Here is a 17,534-nt window from a genome sequence, read left to right as displayed (position 1 = left end):
AAGTGAAGATGGGGAGGAAGTGAAGATGGGGAGAAAGTGAAGGTGGGGGGAAGTGAAGTTGGGGGAGGAAGTAAAGATGGGGGGAAGTGAAGTTGGGCGAGGAAGTGAAGATGGGGGAAGTGAAGGTGGGGAGGAATTGAACATGGGGGAGAAGTGAAAGTGGAGGAGGAGATGAAGATGTTAGGGAAGGAGGCGAAAGTGGGGGAGAGAAGCCCTGTGGATGCCAGGGAAGCGAGGATAGGCGAGGAAATAACCCCAGACAGGAGAAACTTCCCTTTTACCATTGAAACAGCAGGGAACCAAGAGCACATTGGTGTAGATGCAGACCACAGATGCATTTGATGGTGGAAAGTTGTGTGGACCAGTGCGTCTTTCCAGGATGGAAAATGTGTGGTTGCTTTAGGGTGTGTATGTGTTTCTCAGTGATTGAGGGGTGACACCGGTATTTGCTGCACAGAGGCCAGGATGCCGGGTGCCCTGCCGTGCTGGGACAGGGATTCACCTTTTCCGAAAATGACCCACCGGAAGCAGCGCTTGCTGACACGACCACTGCCCGCAGCCGTGAGCATGACCATACCCAACCCTGATTTCTAAGTTCTGTTTTGTACTAAAAAGGAATCAGGGCTTGTTGGAGAAGTGACTGCTTTGACCAAGGCAGGGAATGTACGGGGTGACCTTGGGTGGCTTTGTGCAGTGTCTTATAAAGTTAACCATCCATTTACCATATGGCCAAGCGGTACCAGCCTGGGTTTTTACCCAAGAGAAATGAAAACTACGTCCACACAAAGACTTGTATGTGGGCCAATTTTGTAGCAGCTTTACTCTCACTAGCCCCATACTGGAAGCAGCCTAAATGTCCATCAACAGGTGAATAGATGTACAAGTTGTGGTCTAGCCTGCGGGGCAGTGCTACCCAGAAATAACAAAGGATCACAGACGCACCCGGCAACATGGATGAACCTCAAACACATCATGCTGAGTGAAAAACTAACAGACATAAAAGAACGCATGCTGTCTGACTCCATTTATGTGAAATTGGAGAAAGCTGAAACTGACTGATGGGGCTGCTGCGGTGGAGAGCTGACTGAAGTGGCAGGAGAAGCCTTTGCGGGATGATGGAGATTCTGCATGAGTGGCGGTGGTCACGCAGGTGTGCACCTTTGTGAAACTTCCCACCCTCCACAGTTACTGTGGGTGCATTTTATTTTCTGTAAATAATATTGCAATGAAATTGAGTTTTAAAGACTGAAGGTATGGCGGGAGGGGGTCTCCAAGGACCCAGAAGCCACGTTGATGGACTTCCTCTGGTCCCAGTCGGGACAATCTAAGCATCAGACAGAACAATGACTATAAAATAAGGAATACATAAAAATCTAGGGGCCATAAGGAGAGAGAGGGGGGAGCTTGTCCATATCTGGGGATCCTTAAGCAGGAAGTACACACATAAAGAGAAGCAAGTGAAGGACTATTGGCTAAGTCAGAGTGGGTGGGGAGCCAGCCCGGCGTGGGCTTTGGGTGCTGATAAAGTTCTCTTTCTTGGTCTCGGTGGCGATTACACCCAGTGTTCCCTCTAGAACTATCCGTTCATCTGCACATGCCTGTACGGATGTATCTCACGATAAAAAGTGCCCCTCCCGTGTTCAGAGAAGCATCAAAAATGCAAGTAGCCCATGTAGAAATGCTATTTCAATCCACTGATGCCATTTCACTAATCAAAGCGCCTACTGTATTTGACAAGGGGAAATGCCTATGTAATTTAAAATAGAACTAATTCTTACATAAATGTTATCCAGAAAACCGTTTTTGAAAATACAGATAGGCCTTCCTAGATAAGCCAAGATGAGAAATACCAAGTTGTCAGAAGAGAAACAGTTCTCTAATAATTTAATTTTTGTCTCCTCAATTTAGAAGGTTTCAAAAATTCCTTGAGCTAGAAAATGTCTACTCCTTTCTAAAAATGGAAAGAGGAAACGAATTGCACAATCTCCTTCATTTGAATTAACATCCAGCTAACTTAGGGTCTTAAGTGGGTGGCTTTCTCAGGCTTCCTCTGAAAATATTAATGTTATCAAACGAAGTTTGATTTTCATAAAAAGGAACTTGATTAGGATCTTGAGGAGAACTGATTAGAGGCTCATGTTTTCTGAGGTTCGTGTCCAGGGCTCTGGGCTTATTGGCGGCTGCTGTTTTGGCCTTGGTTCTCCCTCCAAGATGTTCTGTGCTGCCCCATTATTATGTTGATGACAAAAGGCTGGATGATTGAAATGGAAAGTAACAGGCAGATTCCATCTCTCCCACCTCAATCTTGGGTGAAAACCTTTTCACCTTCAGAGGTGTTTTTTCCCCTTCATTTTAACACATTTATTCCTCTTTGCCCAGAAAATTATTTTGGTCTCAGACAACTCTTATTTATTCATTCCCGTGGATGAAAGCAGAGGCCTGGATAATGCAAAATGATACAAATTCAGAAACTCTTTATATTTGACTTTCAAATGTGGGCTTGTACTTACATTTGATTATGCGTATATTTAATATTCTGGGGATTCAATTCAGACAAAATAAACGAGTCGCAGGATAAGCATCTACCTGGAAAAGTGTGAGCGGCTCCCCCGGGTCTGGAGCTCACTCCCGAGCTCACTGACAGCCCGGGGGACAGGAAACAGGACTCCAGACAGAAGACAGACAGACCCTCTAAGCCCACCCTCTTCTCGCCCTCTTCCCGGAAGCGAGGGACGCCGGCGCTCCTGGGTATCGTGGGGGCTCTGCGCCCCCTGTGCTGCTCTTCGGCTTAGAGCAAGTACAGTCCGTGCTGCCGAGATCTGGGGCGGGAGCTTGGCCGCCGGGATGATTGCTTTGCACGTGTCCGAGGAATGCTCATCTAGTCTTTCCTTCCTGTCCCACCCACACTCAGGGGAGCAAGTCCTACCCGAGGGGGCGGCCATCACAGGGGCCACCCTGGAGTCTGTCCTCCACAATTATTATATGTATATTTTTTATTGAAGTATAGTTGATTTACAGTGTTGTGCCAGTATCTGCTGTGCAGCAGAGTGACTCAGTTATACCCATATAGACATTCTTTTGCATATTCTTTTCCATTATGGTTTACCACAGGATATTGAGTACAGTTCCCTGTGCTGTACAGTAGGACCTTGTTGTTTATCCATTCTAAATGTAATCGTTTGCATCTACCAACCCCAAACTCCCAGTCTATCCCTCTCCCACGTCTCCTCCCCCTTGGCAACCACAAGTCTGTTCTCTATGCCTGTGAGTCTGTTTCTGTTTTGTAGATAGGTTCATTTGTGTCCTATTTTAGATCCCACATATAAGTGGTATCATATGGTATTTGTCTTTCTCTGTCTGACTTACTTCATTTAGTATGACAATCTCTAGTTGCATCCATGTTGCTGCGAACGGTATTATTTCGTTCTTTTTATGGCTGAGTAATAGTCCATTGTATATATATGTACCACATCTTCTTTATCCATTCCTCTGTCGATGGACGTTTAGGTTGTTTCCATGTCTTGGCTATTGTGAGTAGTGCTGTTGTGAACACTGGGGTGCATGTATCTTTTTGAATTACACCTTTGTCCATGTGTATTCCCAGGAGTGGGGTGGCTGGATCATATGGTAGTCCTATTTTTAGTTTTCTGAGGACCCTGCATACTGTTTTGCATCACAGTTATTATGTTTATAAGCAGTCTGTCCACCAGAGCGGGCTCATCAGGTCGAACAGACATCCGTGCACACGGTCAGGCCGTGAGGGTGGCTCGCGTGGGCCCTCCGTCTCCCACACACCCCCTGGAGTCTCACCACGTCGGGACCCTCGTCCTGGCGCTAACCCAGCATCTCCGTGGCGAGACCACGGTCCTTCCCAGCTTCCTTCTGCCCCGCGCGCCTCCCCTTCTAGAAACTGCAGAGGTTTATTTGTGACAAAGGTTTGTGCTGGGGTTTTACCACCAGGAGAGAACTGGAGAGTAGTGGCAGGCAGGTGACATCATCGGATGTGTATCAGAGACAAGTGTCACAAACGAAAATTATTGGGGGGTGGGGTGGGGAAGGAAAGACAAGAAGGAAAAAGAAGGGAGAGCTGATTCACTTTGCTGTACAGCAGAAACTAACAGCATTGTAAAGCAACTGTACTCCAATAAAAATTTTTTTAAAAAAGTTAAAATGAGGCTATTAGGGTGGAACCTAATCCAATAGGACTCAGTGTCCTTGTAAGAAAAGGGGATGAGGACACAGAGGGAGGACACCACCAAGGCACAGGAGGAAGATGGGCACCAGTGAGCCGAGAAGAGACGCTGCGGAAGAAACCCACCCTGCTGACACCTTGAGCTTGGACTTCCAGCCTCCAGGACTGTGAGAGAATGTGTTTCTGCTGTTTAAGCGCCCCTGGTCCATGGCCCCCAGTCCGTGGCACGTTGTCACGACAGCTCAAGCCGACTCCTGCAGAGATGAGCACCCGTGAGGGGAGGAGAAGGGACTGGGCAGAGAAAGAGGCTGAAACACGGTGTGAGCCCTGCAGAGCCTCAGCCACCCCGGGCGGCAGCCCGGAGCCTGCCCTCGAGCTCCGCCTTGCTCATCACGGAGCAGGGCTGCCCTGCCTCGTAGGGCGGCCTCACCAGGTGGCTCTCACAGCTGACATGGGCCCGTGAGCAGCTGGCGAGCAGGGCTTGTCTGCGCCCCGGGCTCCCCACCCCGGGCACGGGCGCTGCCGAGAGGCAGGCGGCTCGTCTCCACACCCATCAGAGTCCACCCCCTGCCCCGCTCGGCTCCACGCTGCCCATGTAGCCAGCTCCCAGTGGGCCGCCATCCCTGAGGGGGACTTCCGGGAGGGATGTCAGGGAGAAACCACCCTGCTGCGTTCGGTCCCAGGGCCACAGCTGAGACCCCCCCCACCGTCTCCCTCCATCATGAGCTATCTGGGGGCAGCAGTCTGTTCTGGCCGCTATGACAAGAAACGCCAAAGACTGGGTGGTTCAAAGAACAGATACTTATATCTCACAGTCTGGAGGCTGAAAGTCTGAGAGCAAGATGCCAGCAGATCCACTGGCTTGTAGACAACTAGCTGCCTTCTCACTGTGTCCTCACGTGGTGGGGAGAGACAGACAGACATAGGGACAGAGACAGAGAGACTGAAAGAGACAAAGATGCAGAGAGAAAGCAAGTTCTCATGTCTCTTTTCATAAGGGCACTAATCCCACGATGAGGGCTCCACCTTCATGACCTAATTACCTCCTGACTTGGAAAAATCCAGTTTTCCTTCTCAGTAGAGAAGAACCCCATCTTCCCTCCTGTGCTTTTCCCCTGTGCGTCTCTCCTACTTTCACACCATCACACACACAACACTTCACTTCTGGTCACCCCACAGTAGCCGACCTCTGTGTCTGTCCTCACACCTCCTTCTCTGACTCTGACCCTCTGGCCTCCCTTTTTTTTTTTAATTTTTTTTCTTTTCTTTTTTATTTATTTATTTATTTTTGGCTGTGTTGAGTCTTCGTTTCTGTGCGAGGGCTTTCTCTAGTTGCAGCAAGTGGGGGCCACTCTTCATCGCAGTGCGCGGGCCTCTCACTATCGCGGCCTCTCTTGTTGCGGAGCACAGGCTCCAGACGCGCAGGCTCAGTAGTTGTGGCTCACGGGCCCAGTTGCTCCGCGGCATGTGGGATCTTCCCAGACTAGGGCTCGAACCCATGTCCCCTGCATTGGCAGGCAGACTCTCAACCACTGCGCCGCCAGGGAAGCCCTGGCCTCCCTTTTATAAGGACTCTTGTGGTTACACAAGGCCACCTGAATAATCCAGGATCATCTCCCCATCTCAAGACCCTTGACTTAATCACATCTGCGAGGTCCCTTTTGCCATGGAACATGAACGTATTCGCAATTCCAGGGATTAGAACCATAGATATCTTTATGGAGCCATTGTTCTGTCTGCTACACCCACTAAACAGACTTTTTGGTAATCATTTCTTTGGATAAAGCTATTTTTAAAAGTTAATTGATCGGGCCTGTTGATCACTCTCTAGTGACCTTCTAGTTAGGCCGAGGCATCTCTGGCCCGCCTGCAGGGGCTGCTTTTGGCTCAGCCATCAGTCCTTGGCCCCTTCCATGTTGGTCTGGAAGGCAGGACGCCGTGGCACAAGACACGTGTCACCCACATGAACAAGGAGTGGCTTCTGACCCCGTGGTGTGCATGGACCTTTGTCTAACACCATGACCCTGAGAGGTATATTATTATCCCCATTTTACAGATGAGGTAATTGAGGCTCAAAAAGCTGAAGCTCCTGGCTTCCAGTCGCTCAGGTGATGAATGTTGGAGCTGTGATTCAACACCCTCATCTGTGGACCACCTTTTTACTCCATCACATGACTCCCCTTGAAGAGAAGGTAATTCCCTTTATCTACAGATACAGTGGAATTAAGGTGTGTCACCTGTGCAAATACGCTCTCATTTTGCCGACACAGCAGCCCAAGAGTGGACACAAATATTTTGCACTGTGAGCTAAATGTAGATGCCCCTGAAGGATCTGTGGCTCTAATTCACATTTCTCTGAAATTTCCACTGGCTCATTTTATTGCCTATCATGAGGTTCTGCAGAAGAAAAAAGCAAAACAAGATAGAAAAAAACAAAACCTTAGCAGATGCTTGCTTGTTTCCTGTGAGCAGGACAGTGCGTTGGGGGAATGACTATAGTAGCAGAACGCGTGCCAGGGTCATTGTCTATGACGGGCAGTGACCAAAAGCAGTCACCAAGCTGGTCTGCAGCACCAGGCGGTGTAAATTTTTACTTACGAGGCACTTTCTGGAATTTGATTTTCATGTCCTGTGGTTATAAAGTGACAACAGCTTTATGGCATTGTGACTGGGGTGAGGACTAAGAACACTGTGCGTGTTGGTTTAGGATACCCGGGAAAGGGATGCTGGCCAGGTCTCTTCTCCCTGGCGTATCGCATCCTCACCAAATAATGACCTCAAATTATAAATCATCTGAGAACCAGCTAAGTGCTTAGCACACATAAAAAACATGAGCAGAAAAATAAAGTTAGTATCCCTGTTCTAAGACCAATTCACAAATCCTTGCTGACACCCGCTACGTGCCAGCATGGTGCCAGGACCTGCGGGGCAGCACACAGCACGAGGTCTGGCGTCACCAAGTCGGGCAGACCCCTGGCTCCGCCAGAACCCAGCATAGCCAGTCAGGATGGGGGGCAGTGGATGGGCGTCCTGAAGGGGGGCCACTTCCAGAAAGCGGAGCATGAGTTAGATGAACGAAGGAAAAAACAGTGAAATATTTAGGACAAGGAAACTATAAAAATTGTTATTTAAGACACTGCTTTTCAGATGGTAAATTTCAACCCATTTAGCAGGTCACAAAATCAATTTAGTGGATCTTGCAAAATTAAATAGAACAGAATACGAAATATCAGAGTGCATTGCACAGAGTAAGGGCAAATATTGTTTCATGAACATCTTGATGTGTCTTTTTTTCATATTGTTTCTAATATTCTCCGATTTTCTTTTTTTTAATTTAATTATTTATTCATTTACTTTTGGCTGCGTTGGGTTTTTGTTGCTGCGTGCGGGCCCTTCTAGTTGTGTCGAGTTGGGGCTACTCCTCATTGAGGGCTCAGTAGTTGTGGCTCACACGTTGCAGAGCACAGGCTCAGTAGTTGTGGCGCACGGACTTAGTTGCTCCGTGGCATGTGGGATCTTCCCAGACCAGGACCTGAACCCGTGTCCCCTGCATTGGCAGGTGGACTCGTAACCAGTGCGCCACCAGGGAAGTCCCTTAATGTGGTTTTTATAGCAGTGGATGCTTGTGTGTATTAGGTCACAATAGCAAATGTATTTTTTTTACTGTGGGTCACAGTCCAAAAAAGGTTGTAAAACTCTGATTTCAAGGAAGCCATTGTGAACTCATTATAAAACCATAGAGCCTACTGATCAAATCCATTCTAGGAATCCGCTTCCCTTGACACAGAGATCACCTGACGCTGTGGCTGGGTTCGGGAGCGCTGTCTCCTGCGTGGTGTCACAGGTGCGTGTGCCTGGGGCGTGACAACATTATGCCCCAATGCAGTGTTCACGGGGCTCTACGTGGTTCAGGGATGTCCTCTCTCCACACCTCGCCTGTGAAGCAGGTACTATCGTTACCGTTATTTTACAGATGAGGGCGGAGCACAGAGACAATCACTCCCCAGGGCCACGCAGCCAGGAGGGGCAGGGTCCCGCTTGGAAGCCCCCAACCTTCTTGCTCAGCTTATACCACCCCCCATCCCTGCTAAGACTGTAAGCTCTTTGAAGGCAAAATCTGCCTCATGCATCTGGCAGATTGTTTGATATTCCTGTTATCTGCTGCTACACAACAACTACCCAAACTCTGTGGCATTAAACACCATTTTATTATGTCCAGATTCTTTGGGTCAGGAATCTGGACAGAGCACAGAGGGGGTGACTAATCCCTTCTCCATGACGTCTGAGGCCTGGGATGGAAAACTGGAGGGAACTTGAAGGCTGGGCCCTGGAATCATAGGGAGGCATCTTCATTCGTATGTCTGGTACATGGGCTGGGGGCACTCAAAGGCTGGGACCACTGACCTGGGCGCCTCTCCGTGACCTCTCCGTGTGGCTTGGACCTCTCCCAGCCTGGTGGGCTTATCCCAAGAGGAAGCACTGGACGGTGAGCGTTTGTTCCAAACGAGGCAGATGGAAGCTACATGCCTCTGATGATCTAGTCCCCGGAGACCACAGATGGACCCTCCCTCCCTTCTCTGTTGGTGGAGGCAGCCCCAAGCCCATCCAGATTCCACAGGAGGCCGCGTAGACCACACCTCACCCCCTGTGATCTCCTCAATTTTCTTAGTTTCCAACTAGGCTGTGAGTTTCCTTGTTAGGACAGCCGATTTCCTTTGAGGTGGGAGAGTGAGCGGCTCACATCGTCATGGTGCACAGAGCACTTGGTGGTTAATAATCCGCTGTTGCTTACGATGATCTGTCGTCTCTACAACAGCCAGTGGGCTGGAACCACAGATATGTTTACTGCCTGCACTTAGTTGCTAGCATTAGGCTTATTTTCAAGTATTTTTGTCTCCATTTGAACTGAATGTCTTTTATCTAAGCTTATCTTTAGTGTCAGTAAGTTTAGGTTTCTCAACAGCTGGACGCCCAGATAAGATACAGCTCTCCTTCTATTAATCTTCTGTAAGTTGATTGTTAGGGCCTCGAAATCCATTCATCACCAAGAGCTGTCCTTTCACATTCATATGGTCTTCATTTAGCTAAACCAAACCCTATTTCTTTACCATGACTAAAGTTCTTTGTCATTGTAATAGTTCTTTCTTAGAGCTGGCCCAGAGTGTCAGATTGTCCCCAAAGAACAAGTAGATACCAGTAACACTCGCTGTTATGTTTTCTCTTAACTTCAAGGTCCTTTGGTAAATTTATTCCCAAGAAGACCCATAAGGCCTGAGTATCCCTCAAATATTCTCCCTTCTGTTTGAAGACCACAGTTGGGTCGTTCTCCCCTGAGTAGAAGTAGACGCTGTTTGTCATTTGTCCATCTCACTCTACAAAAGCTTTAGTCTTGATTTTATTCACCTACATCATCCTTCATTGACACAAGCAAATTCCATCAAACGGTTTTAAAAATCATATAATCCATATTGTGAGATGGGAAAGGAAAACAGAGCGTCGGGAGTGAGGGAAGGGAAGCAGGAGAGAGAGAAAGCGGAAGTACGGGGCGGAGAGAGAGGTGGGCGCTCGTCAGAAGGTCCCGGGAGCCCAGCGCCACGGCGGGGGAAGTAACCACGCTCCCCACTTCAGGGATGCGGATACCGAGCAACCAGGAGGTGAAGAGGCAGAACCAGGGGGCCATAATCAGGGAGAGTCCCTTCCCCCTAGGTACCTAGCTTAGGGAGCATTGTTGAGAGGTAGCAGAGATACCCAGGGTGCAGGCTCGGACTCAGACTGCCTGGCTTTGAACCCTATGTGTCTTGCTAGCCTAGTGGCCTTGGACCGCTTACTTGACATCTCTGTGCCTACCCCTTGCACCAATGCTGGGTGGACGATGGACAGATGTTTGGGGGATGCTGAGACCCTGCGTTACAATCGCAGCTCTCTGCACATTTACAGTCTAGATGGGCCGACACATCACGCACAGCGACCCACAGCCCTAGTCATTAAAGCAGGCCGGTGCCCAGGAGCTGAGACTGAGGACACTGCCCACTGCCCGAGGCTGTCAGGGGCCACCTCGGAGAGGAGGTGAGGCTTCAGGGACCGTCTCGGTCCATTAACTGAGGCCAGTTCGGCTGGCGTGGGTGATAGAGAATGACTGCATCCTTTCAGCATCTCAAAGATCATTTCCTGGAGCCACGTCGGTACACGTGACCCGCACAGTTCTAAGAACTCCACGTTGGCCATCAGGCAAACATCCTTCCCGCCCCCGTCAAAGAGAGAAGGGCCGCTTTGTCTTTGTCGTGTGTATGTCTATACGCTGCTTCTGCTGCAGCAGAAAGCAGGCGTGGGCCCTCTCCCTCTGCTTCAAGTAAGGCTGCGAATCCTTTGGCGCCGCGGTCCTTCTGGGTTTAACCACTCAGAGGGCACAAGCAGCGAGAACGCTCTGAGCGCCCCCCATGCTTCCGGCGCCAGGCACTGCCCGTGCACAAAAGCGCCCTGGCAGCCCAACTAGACGACCTCGAATGACAGCCCCGTCTTTTCCCAATGAGGAAGCAGGCACAGAGATGTCGAGTAAGCGGTCCGAGGCCACTAGGCTAGCAAGACACGTAGGGTTCAAGGCCAGGCAGTCTGAGCCAGAGCCTGCACCCTGGCGGTCTCCGCCACCTCTCAGCAATGCTCCCTAAGCCGGGGGCCGAGGGGCATGCCTCGGCTCCACCATTCTCAGACAGACTGTGAGAATTGGATTGAAACCCCTGGAATGTAAATCACAATTCTATGTGTGCATTATCCTGGAAGGATGGGCTTCAATCAAAATTTTCAAGGGGTTTGGGGACACTAAGGAGTGTCTGGGCCTTGGGGGGTCAGTGCTCACCTGTTCCTGCTCCATCAGCGACTGCGGGCCAGCAACCACCAGCTCACCTCCGCGCTACCACGAGCTTTGGTGGAAGTCAGGGCCCACCTAGGCTGAGCGGCACAGGTGAAGCACTAAACGCAAAGACCAGGAGGGTGACAACCATCAGCTGTGAATAAACCATAGTCACAAGATATCAAGGAATTATTCTTAATTTTGTAACATGGGATAATGATACCGTGATCATGTTTTGTTTGTTTGTTTTGTTTTTCTGCTGCGTGGCATGTGGGATCTTAGTTCCCCCACCAGGGATCCGGCCGGTGTGGAGTCTTAACCACTGGACCACCAGGGAAGTCCCTCATGGATTTTTTGTTTTTTGTTCTGTTTGTTTGTTTTTAGGTCCTTAGCCTCCAGGGATAGGGAAGTGGGGAGCAGATGAAAGGAAAAAAAGAGAAAATGTTGACAATCTTTCAGGCTGGAGCTGAGCAGTTGTGGGTTCATGATACCATTCCCTCTACTTTTGATTCTCTTAAATGCCATAATAAAGTTTTAAAAATAAAAATAAATCATAGCTACTGTTCATAACAAGATGTAAATCTCGGAGCCAAACAGAAGTTACTTCTCCCAGAGAGGGAGTGCGCAGCCCCCACCCTGCAACCTTGCCGGTCTGCCAGGTGCCAGGCTTCGGGGAGGGAAACAGGTAAGAGGTGGGTCTGGCGCCCGGGGTCTTCTTCCCGCGGCAGCCCCTCCTGGCGCCGCGCCTTGGCGCACTTAACCTCCCAGGCTCGGCTTTGCTCTCCATGAAATGGTCTGACGTCCATCCTTGGGAGAGCTGCGCGCGGTGGAAGGAGGTGGGTGGGTGGGAGCGTCTCCAGGGTTGCCCAGGTGAGGCAGAGTCTGACCCTTTCCGAAGCTTGCTGGGGACGCGGGGGTGGATGGAGAGGATCGTGATTAGGAAGGAGGAACGCTCTCTCTCTCCCCCCCTCCCTCTCTCCGCCTCCCTCCCTCCTCTTCCTCTCCCTCGCCCCCCGAGGGGCGGTACCCCGGCCCCTGGGGGGAGGTTTTCGGCCGAGGACCCGGGAGGGCGGCGGGCGGGGGAGGAGGGCTCGGGTCTGGGCGGCCGCAGCGGGTGGACCGCGGCGCGCCGGCCCCTCCCACACGGTCCCCTCCCGCCCCGTCTCCTCCGCCCCATCCTCCTCCCGGTCCCCGGCAGCCGCAGCTCCGGGAGCAGCCGGCGGCGCAGCGGCCGCGCAGCCTTTGTCTCGGGGCCGCCGGGCGGCGGGCCCAGCGCAGGCGTAAGTGACCGGTGGCCGGGCCGGGGGGCTCGGCGGGGAGCGGGCCGGGGTCGCGGGCGCTCCCTGCGGGTGGGCGGGCCGGCCCGGTCGTCCGGGGCTCGGGCTGCGCGCGCCACGCGAGGCGGTGCCGGCGCGCGGGGGGCGCGGAGGGGCCGCAGCCGAGGGGGCGCCGAGAGGGGCGCGGGGCCAGCCGAGCGGTGCCGCTTCGCTGGGCGCAGCAGCCTTGCGCCCGCGGACGTGCGGCTTGGGTGCAAATCCTGTCGGCTGTGTTCCTCCGGGCAGAGGCCGCGCGGGGAGGCGGGAGGCAGAGGAGACAGGCGGTGATGAAGAAACGGGAGAGGACCGGGCCGGCGTCACCATCACGATCAGCCACCGCCATCACCACCATCACCACATCCACCACCATCACCAGCGCTGACCGTCGCTCATACCCCCTCCCGCCCCTCCCCTGTGTAACGCCAACTTTATCAGATTATTTCCTTTTCGTGGGTAATACTTTGAAAGAGCGACAGAGTACCTCAGATTAGGGATAAGCACGTCTGCGGGGGGCAGGCTGTCCGTCGTCTGTCCGTTAGCTGCCTCCGTTTCCCCATCAGGAAAGGGGCAGTCAGGCAGCGATGCTTTCAGTTTTTCTATCTCTGGTTCTGGAACGGTTTGGTAAATTGAAAAAAAACCCAAAAAACTCCCTCACTTGGTAATGATGATGATGTTGATGATGATAAAGTAATATCCTCACTAAATTAGATAATCAGGAGTTTAAAATTTTTCTCTCCTTTAATTTTTGAGTGTGAAAATACCAGCAGTAAATGGAGACATAAGGAAAATGAAACTTTCACTAAAACAATACCAAGAATAGAAACAAAAGATGTCCTTTGTAGAAAAATCACCCAAGTGGGCGGAGGGCAATGAGTCCCATCTGAAGCATAGAAAGTGCCCCTTTAGTGGTTCGTGGCTCTCAGTCTCATTACTTTGGATGCATGTAGTGTCCCTTGGGTGTTTTTCACCCTACCTGAAGAATGTTTTAATGGCTGTTTCAACACTGGCTTTTGCCTGGTCCAAGGGACCGGGAGGCAGCTGGAACAAGCACACATCTCCAGAGCCATGGGGACTGTTGGGGAGCCCAGCGTGAGAAGCGCAGGGACCACCTCCTTATGAAAAGTAACTTCCAGAAAACAGGCACCTAAGTCCCCTCCACTTACTACTGCTTAGAGACAAACCCTGGACGTCCACGTTTTGTGTTCTAGTCCAAGACAGACAACTAGACAGTTCTACATTTCTTGATATGCTTGGAAAATTCTCTTGCTCAAAAGTCAGGATAGCAGGGCTCCTTTTTAATAGGGCCGTAGTGGTTCACGCCATGTCCTGTTCCTACAATTCAAGAAGGAAACGATAATATCAGGCACACTGTGGACCCCACTGAGCAGCTGTTGCCATTACCGTAGTTAAAGATTTCTCCAACATTGAAATGTAGCTATACTTCTTAACTGGATTTGGAAATGGGGTTTTTAAATAATCTATGTGATTCTGTAGAGAATGACTTTGAAATAATTTCTTTCCTTGAAAATATTTCAGGGCCTCAACTTTGAGTAAGGCATAGTCACTGTAAAACAATCTCAATTCCAGAACAAAGACTTAAGGAATTACTTCACCATGTTTTTAGTTCTGGATCTTTGGGAAATAATTAGCTCCTTAAGGGACCTTTATGCCTTTGGTTGTTAGTAAATTCTATTGTTATATCCCACATGAGTTGTTTAACCCATAGGAATATTTATATCCCCATATGGGTTATGCTATAAGTTTAAAATAACTTACTTCTTTTTACTGATGTATGATTTACACATTTAAAACCCACAGCTCTTCAGTGTACAGTTTGATGGATCTTTGCCTATGTCCACGCCCATGTAACCTCCACCAGAGCAAGATACAGAAAACGTCCATGGTCCCAAATGTCCCTTTGTGCCCCTTCCTGCTCCATTGGCTGTTCTCAACATAGAAAAATAGTTTCATTTAAAATAATTTCTTTTAAATTTCCCCCCATTAAATCTGGTTGGCCTATTCCTTTAGCAAATGCAGCTGGGTGCAGGCCCTGGGCCCGGCACTGCATAGACAGGAGCCTTCCCTGGAGATGCAGATACGGCAGATAACTAAATAAGCAGAGGTAACACAGTGTGTGCAGATACAGAGGGTTATTGGAATGCAAGGGAGGTTGTATCCCCGTTTTTTGGGGTTTTTTTTTTTTTTTTAGGTAAGAAGTGGATTTATTTAGAGAGAAACACACTCCACAGACAGAGTGTGGGCCATCTCAGAGGCAAAAATGGCCCTGTTTTCGTTTTTTTGAGGGGGAAAGGGAAGACTTCTTGGAAGATGTGAATTTTTAAGTTGGGAACTGAAAAATGAGCAGCAGGTAGTCAGTAAAATGTAGTCGGAGGAAAAGGAAAGTCTATTCCAAGTGGGAGGAATATCACGAGTGGTGGCTCAGAAAGAAGAGAGCGTGGAGTGTTCAAGGAACAAAATTAAGTCAAGGCCAGTTGGAGCGCAGGCTGGGGGAAAAGGGGGTGAAGGACAGCCAGGGAAGCAGTGGGGGCCCATCAGGAGACTCTGAGGCCGCAGTGACGCCCTGCGCTGCAGGCAAGGGGATCCCTGGACCCAGGCAGGATGAGACCTGCTTTGTCAGCCGACTGCCCTGTGGTGGGGAGATTACAGGAGGCACGCGGGGGGCGGGGACAGGCGCCATGGCATCCGGGTGAGAGGCTGAGGTGGCCTAGCCAGGCAGTGGCAATGGGAAGAAACAGGTGGACTTGGAAGAGATTTAGAAGGTAAAACCAACACAACTTGGCGTTTGACAGGCGAGGATTCCAGGATGACCATTAGCTTTCTTAGATCTTACAAAACCGGTGGATGATGGTACCGTTGGAAATATTGGGTGGGGTGGGCAGAGAATCTAGTTTATATAATATCCTTTTTTTGATATATGTCTTTCCGAATACATTTGATCTTGGTTGCCAGTTAGCTTGTGGAACAGTTAGGTAGAAATATCTACCAGGAAGTTGTAACAGGTATTTACGGAGCACATTCCATGTGCCAGGCATGCTCTGGTCACCTGGGCTGCAGCTGTGAACGAGACGTGGAACCGTGTCCTTGTGAAGCTCACATGTAACAGGCCAGAGCTGCAGCCTCGGGGCTGCCGGCTGTAGGTGGCGATGAAGGCTTCAGAGTGAATGAATTTGCTCGGTAAGATTTCAGTGAAAGAGCAGTAAGCCTAGGGTAAATATCGAGGGGATACCGGGAGACTAAAAAGGAGACAAGGAGAGATGGCAGAGAAAGCAAGAGAAGTGTGGTGTTCGGGGGGCTAGGGAGTGGTCCCCAGTGCCACCCGCAGCTGAGAAGTTATGTAAGATGAGGACTAGGGATGATCTCTTCCCGTGCTTCTCAAAGTGGGGTCCCCAGACCAGCAGCAACAGCCGGAGACTTAGAAATGCAAATTCTTGCGCTCCACTCTGGACCTCCTGAATCTGAATCTGAAACTCTGAGTGGGACCCAGTACTCTGTGTGTTAACCAGCCTTCCAGGTGATACAGATGCTCCCCAAAGTTTGAGAACCACTGCTTTACTGCATTAATCGGTAAGAAAGTCAGTCACTGGTGCCTGGGAGACTTGGTGAAAGTGATTTTATTGGAGTTACAGCCTGTTTAGGCAAACTTTAAAAATCTTTAACAGGAGTGTTAGTTTTGTTCTATTTATTTTTTTTTATTTAGAAATTTCAAATGTTTTTTTCTTTTGCACGTTTGAGCTTTTTCCTTTCATCTGCTAGTTGATAATGGATTCATGTTTTGTTTCACTCTGTTCAGTATGATTGTGGGCGTTATGTTTTTATCTACTTTGAAACACTTCCATTTATCTGTAAGGCCACCTACATCATTGATAATTGGTTCACTGCCCTCAACTCTGAAATGGAGGCATTAAAATGGCAAAACAGAGTGCAATAGTGAAGATAAGTGAATCTCAACTCTGAAGGGCAGCCTGAGAAAACACCTAGACGCTTAAATTAGCTCTTCCACAAAGTTCCAAGACTCTGTCAGGGATGTGTTTCTAATTATTTGAACTCGTTATCTTGTGAAGTAATTGGATGTGCGCCCTTTTCATCTAAAGGGATCCAACAACATAACCCTAATGACTGTACTTCTCGTGCACTTATGAGGAAGAAGGCTCTTAGTAACTAGGTCTTTTCCTGGCTCTTTTGTTGGCAGACTCCCAAGTATTTTATTTCACTTGACAGGAAGAATGAGAGCACACACATGTGTGTTTTTCTATCATCAGGGAAAATCTTTGGTCGATTTTCAAATGAGAAGACACTGGTGCAGATACAGGCACACCTCCAAGATGCCGTGGGTTCGGGTCCAGGCCATCGCAGTAAAGCGAGTCACAAATTTTTTGGTTTTCCAGTGCATATAAAAATTACATTTACACTATCCTGTAGTCTATTCAGTGTGCATTAGCGTTGTGTCTAAAAAGACAATGTGTGTACCTTAATTTAAAAATACTTTATTGCTAAAAAATGCTAACCATCACCTGAGCCTTCAACGAGGCATAATCTTTTTTGTTGGCGGGGGGGTCTTGCCTTGATTTGACAGCTGCTGACTGATCAGGGTGGTGGTGCCTGAAGGCTGGGGTGGCCCTGACAATCGCTTAAAATAAGACGACAATGTTCGTGGCACCCCAAAACAATTACACAAGCAATGTCAAGGATTACCGATCACAGATCACCGTAACAAATATAATAGTAAAGAAAAAGCTTGAAATATTGCAAGAATGACCAAAATGGGACGCAGAGACGTGAAGTGAGCCAATGCTGTTGGAAAAAATGGCTCAAATAGAGTTGTTCAATGCAGAGCTGTCACAGACTGTCAATCTGCAAATGACACAGTATCTGCCAAGCACAGTGAAGGGAAGCACAGTGCAAGGACGTGTGCCTGAATTACTTTTATTACCATCCCTTTTTCGAAATGAAAACTTTTTATAAGAATAAAAACTGGAAAAAAAAAAAAAGAATAAAAACTGGTAGGTAGTTCCAGTGCTCTGTAGAGTGACAAGCACAAAGAAGGTCCTCAAACGCTGAGTGCAAGGATGGATGGATGGATGAATGGATGGGCGCATGGATGGGGGAGGGGATACATGGTTGGACGGGTCAATGGAGGGATGTGGAGACGTGTTCGGAA

The 17,534-nt window shown here is 49.4% G+C and overlaps 1 protein-coding gene across 4 annotated transcripts in view; it reads left to right on the top strand.

Annotated features, from left to right (window-relative positions):
- GPR45 (G protein-coupled receptor 45) overlaps positions 1-17,534 on the top strand; it is a 96,776-nt gene that overhangs the window by 24,072 nt on the left and 55,170 nt on the right. Inside the window, exon 2 of one of the 4 annotated variants that reach the window (XM_082357456.1) lies at positions 126-6,384. The exons of 1 other annotated variant lie outside the window; for it this stretch is intronic. The gene's annotated coding sequence lies outside the window, so the exon portion shown is untranslated. Of the gene's footprint in view, positions 1-10; positions 6,385-12,133; positions 12,320-17,534 lie in introns of those variants that run through there. 2 more of the 4 variants (XM_082357454.1, XM_082357457.1) reach the window with 2 other exon arrangements.

The sequence above is a fragment of the Balaenoptera borealis genome (genome assembly GCF_965194805.1).
Source record: "Balaenoptera borealis genome assembly, chromosome: 15".
NCBI classification, from domain to species: Eukaryota; Metazoa; Chordata; class Mammalia; order Artiodactyla; family Balaenopteridae; genus Balaenoptera; species Balaenoptera borealis.
This window is presented reverse-complemented; position numbering and strand designations above follow the sequence as displayed.